We start from the raw sequence: 5,662 nt of genomic DNA on the forward strand, positions 1-5,662 counted from the left end.
GGCCCTCCAATTTAACATGGAACCTTAAACCAAGTTGTTGAGATATCCAACTCAACTAGTGCTACAAACATTGATGACCCATTTGGGTGATAGCATCTGCACTTATGTCATTGGCATAGTTAGTGAGATTATGGTTGATATGCCTCTAGCAATGGATGTGACAGGCTCTGTGATAACCATATTTGGTAGCACCATCTCATATAGTTGCATTCACATTATGGACCACATTATATGTTATATTAGGAGAGTACTTTCACTTATAGTATGTACTCTTATCTCTATATGTTAATGGTTAGAGAAGAGAAGAAGATAGAAGAAAATTCAGCCATCCATCTCTCTTTTGTATCCTCCTCTCTCTCTTGTATGTGTGTGTTTTCTTACAAGGAACTCTCCCTCTCCCCCACATTTTCTTTATCGTATCAAGTCTCTTATTCGTGTGAGAGCAAGAACGAGGCGAGAACAAGGCAAGAAAGGAAGTAGTGCATGGGTAAGGGTATTTCCATCTCTTTCCCTCTTTGATTTTGAACCAACACCTTTGGTAGCATAAGAGCTACAAGCAAACAAGAAAGGCATTATCCCAAATTCAGGCATCCTCTTAGGTGAAGGAGGAAGACCATATTGTGTGTAGTTAAGTACATTTAGTTTTTATGTGTTTCGATGCAATTCGGGCATATTTTGGGCATATTTCGGGCCTTGTTTTAGCTTTACAAGATTTTTGCATGCACTTTGTGAAGTGTTGATTATGCATGTCTAATTTCTAGTTCGGTGCAAGATACAACAGAGAATTTGGTTATAAGATAATTTGTGCATAGAATTTAGGTATTGGTGGATGTATATTTATGACTAGTTTCACATACATAGTGACATTATTATTACAGGTTTATAGTACCACTGTGTTGAAGGTTGTAGATTTGTTACAAGGACATAAGGTTTTTTTCAAGCACTATTTGGTAAGTTGCTGCAAGTAAAGATGTCTGACTATCTTTCTATCATAGATTTTGAGCAAGAAGTTGGACAATAATAACTTTCAAGTGTGGAAGTTCAAGATGAGTGATTTCCTCATAGGAGGAAAGGGATATTAATATTTCATCATAGGAGATGAAAAGAAGCTAGAGATTAGTGAAGAAAATCCCACCCCAGCAAGTGCAGGCATATAAAGCATAGCATGAAAGAGCCAAAAATGTGCTATACTGCTTGTCTGTTAGTGTGATAAATTCTGTGATTATGCATTATAGGATGCACAAATGCCTAAGGAGGCTTGGGACACCTTAGTGAAGATGTATAGCACCACAAACACCCAAGCTTGAAAGATTCATCTAAAGCAAGAGTTACATAATATGACCAAAGGAAAACTAAGTATAAACAATTACTTTGTTGAAGATTAAAGAGCTTGTAGATGCCCTTGCTTCTATCGGATCACCAAGTAAATGATGATGATGATGGTTTGGGTGACCTTGCATAGTCTTGGCATGGAATACAACCAATTTGATACCTCCATTATTGAAGTTTGAGAGAAATTTCTTGATTTTCAAGAACTGATAACTCTTCTCATCTATGGAGGAGATGAATATTGGGGGAGGTTCATTAATTTAAATGAGCAAACCTTCTACTCCGATTGATATAAGTAGAGGTAGAGGGAGATCATCATCTAGAGGCCGACGTGGAGGCCATTTTGGAAATAGAAATCATGGGCAATAACAATATCAGGAATCAAATATACAAATAGGTGGAAGAAGCCACTCTAAATGCAGGGGGAGGGACCGAGGTGGTTGGTAACAAAGAAATTAAATATAAATATCATAGAGTGTTATTACTATGGTAAATGAGTTCACATGGCAAAGGATTACTATAAAAAGCATAATGATGTCAAAAGTGGAAAGTTATAGCAAGGAAACTATGTATCATCAAGTAAACAGGGTGGTAATGTGGGCAGAAGCGAGCAGCTATTTGTGATGCAGCACCATGATAGAGGAGATGTGTTAGGATTAGGAAATGTTTGATATGTGGATTCTGGCACCTCTAACCACATGAATAATCATGGTGAGTGGTTTAGAGATATGTAAAAAATGGAAAAACTAAGATATGTGGAAACAAGTTATGGCATTGTGCACCCCATTGCACATGTTGGTAAACTGACATTGTCTATGGAGGATGGCAAAATGAAGTACTTATTAGTAGATATACTTCATGTTTCAAATATTACAAAGAACCTGGGTTCTATCGGATAGATGATTGAGCAAGGTCTGTACCATGTAATATTCAATCAATCAAGGATGTTTTATGATCGGTGCTGCTTGGATGTAAAGGATAGCAGAAATGGCAAGCTTTTTACTTTGGATGTGAACATGCCTGAGGTGAAGGTAGCCATGTTTGTGCATGGCATATGACACAAGCACATTAGTCATGTGAATATACGATGGGGCTTATGCAGGGCCAAAATATTATTACAGGTTTGCTGAAGTTTAAGGTTGATAATATATATATATATATATATATATATATATATATATATATAATGCAGCCTTTCCTATTGCGTTCTGTGCTCCTGCTCGCTTGTGGTGCCGGTTGTTGCTGCTGTGCGAGATTGGCCACATTGGTTCTCTTTGCTTCCCAAACATCATCATCTCAGTAGCATGGAGTTTTTCTCTCTCCTTCGCTCTTTTGTCATGGACTACTTCCTGGACAGCACTTGTTGCTTTTGCCAATGACTTTGGCAATTGTGGTGCGGTTGCTTCATTTGCTACTATGTGCAGCGGCTTCATTTTGTTATGCTACTCTTTTGCTCCTAAGCCGCTTTGTTTGCTACTCTCTTTACCAAAAGCAGCAGTAGGTACATTGCCTTTTTGCTTTGCTGATTGTGTTATGTCCTCCGTGTGCTATTGTCGGGCTTGCTCTTTGCAGGCTACTCGTGCTACTACAGTATATGAAGCATGCCAACTTGGTAAAAGTGGACCAAACATGCTTTCCCACATGAAAAGCAAATGAGTGCAAGGTCATTGGATGTTATACATTTGGATGTATAGGGAGGACCACCCAAAATTACAACAATTACATGTTATAGGTATCATGTTATATTCATTGATGATCACACTAGAAAAGTATGGGTTTATTTCATAAGGAGAAAAGTGAGGTGCTCAGTTTCAAAGATTTAAAGCCTTGGTCGATAAGTAAAAATGCATGCAAATAGAATGTGTAAGATTAGATGGTGGGGGAGAGTATTTCTCCAATGAGTTTAGTGATTTCTTGAGAAAGCACGGAATCAAGAGACAGTTCACATGCAACAACAAAATGGTGTAACTACAAAAAGGAAAAAATAGGCACATTGTAGAAGTACCACGTGCCTTGATTTTTGAAAAGGATTGTAGAAGTGGCACGTGCCTTAATGTTTGAAAAGAATATGCAAGATTATTTTTTATTAGAAGTAGCATAGCAACTGTTATTTACATTATAGCAATGACCCCCCCCAACATCGTAGGTTGCTCATAGTATGATACTACCTGAACAAAACTTTACAAAGATAAAACTAGACGTGTCTCACTTGAAAGTGTTTGGGTATATTGCATATGTGCATGTTCCCAATGAAGTGAGAACAAAGCTGGATCTAAAGATAGAGACATGCATCTTCATTGGTTATACTTTGGAGTAAAAAGATTATAACCCTACCACTCGAGAGATGTGAGTAAGAAGAGATGTTGTCTTTGATGAGATGAGTAGTTAGTATGCACTAGTGAAGGCAATAAAAGATGTAGATATAAGAAGTCATGATGTTGTCCCATTTGTAGAGCCACCAATCTCATAGGTGCTTAGTGGACCTAGAGAGGCCTCTAGCAATGGATCCAATGTTTGTCCATGGTCAAGCAAATTGAGGACAGATGTAGGTACACGTGTATCACGTAAATGAAGAAAAAGATAAATCAATTTTTTGTGCATGATCTATCAGTAGGTCACTCATATGTGGATGGTGAGTCTAGTGGCTATGAGTAAAGCATTGATGAGGAGCTTCGCATTTTGTCAGTGGTGGTTACTCCTAATACAAGGAGAACCAGGGTTATTCTAAGGACACTTGGTAGTGATCTGTGTATATGCAAGTCCAAAAGGGTTAGATCCCTTGTTGGCAAGTTGAGATATAATGGATATATAGCCTATCATTATGCTTACATGGTGAAAGCAATACATTCTCATTCACACAAACCCACAATCGCTCCAAATGATAATGTTTGCACCAAGCTAATACTAGATAAGTTGTTCACACTTGGCCACTGGACATGGCCATTATTCGTTACCATACAGTTTCATGTAGGAGCCAACATGAGTCCTATTTTTTTAGCCAAAACGTGGCTGAATAGTGTTGTGTAACATTGAATAAATGATGATTTATAGCTTAAAGATATGAAAATTCTACTTTAGTCTTCTTTTTTAGCATGCACCCTCTCATAGTATAAGTTTAAAAAAGTTTTTGACATGCTAGAAAATGCCTTTACGAAATTTTAAACATTGTAAAAATGACTTAACACACCCTTTATAAGCTCAAATTTGAATACATTTTTAGACATGTATCCAATTGGGAGAAATTATGCATCAACGCTTCAAAAGAATAAATTTATATTTTTTCCCACCAAAAAAAAATGGAGGCATATTTTATAAAATTTTCTCCCTTTTTTTACAGCATGAATATTGAGTATGACTAGTAGAAGGATAATATACTCATGCCATTGTCAATATTGACTACGACTAGTAGAAGGATAATATACTCATGTCATTATCATACGATTATGTCTTCCCTTGAAGCTTTTTTCCAAAAATATCACAATATAAGAGAAATAGAAACAAAAGGGTCTAATGAGCTATAAAATGACCTTCTTGACAAAATTACATTCATTTTTTTTTTAGAGAAATTTAAATTCTTCTACCTATATTTTGGCCATGCACATGGCCACCTTTAAGTGGTTTTTTAAAGAGTGATATTATTTTTAAAGAGTGTTGTTATTTTTCAATCCATGTGTCAATGGTTTTTTAAACAGTGTTATTATTTTTTGGTCCACCAATTGGATTTACCTTGGAATCTTTCTTTAAAAGGAGAAAAGTTAAAGATAGGCCAAATATCATTAGAGGCAATACCGTATCTTTATGCTAGATAAGTATGCATTTCTTGCTCAACCACAATTGTCCAAAAGAACACATGGACTTATACTATTTGATTGATTGCCACAATCTTATAAAGACTCTATTATGCATAGATTCATGTGCTTGCAAATTAAAATAGTCATAACTCCTTTAATCCCTCAAGTTTGATTATTTAAAGCAACACAACAAAAGTGTGCAAATAGTAACACCTACACTTTTTATTTTGCAAATGATTGAGCATATATCAAGATATTATACAATAAGGGCACACAAAGAAAGTACAATAGTATGTGTAATGGGCCAAATTACACAAGCCAAAATAAAGCATAGTGCATCACTTTTAAAAAAAAACATGCCCAAGTAAGCTAGAATGACATGACCTTATGACACGTGACATGAATAAAATATCTTATTTAGAACTCTTTACAAAGGTGGGGCAATTCTTTTTACAAAGGTGGGGAAACTTTCTTGTGCACTTGTGTAGTTAGTTAGCCATGTGAGACATAATCAAAGAGAGTAAAGCCTATGATGTAGCCTT

Source organism: Cibotium barometz, chromosome 62 (assembly GCF_041138505.1).
Source record: "Cibotium barometz isolate CiBa-2024 chromosome 62, ASM4113850v1, whole genome shotgun sequence".
NCBI classification, from domain to species: Eukaryota; Viridiplantae; Streptophyta; class Polypodiopsida; order Cyatheales; family Cibotiaceae; genus Cibotium; species Cibotium barometz.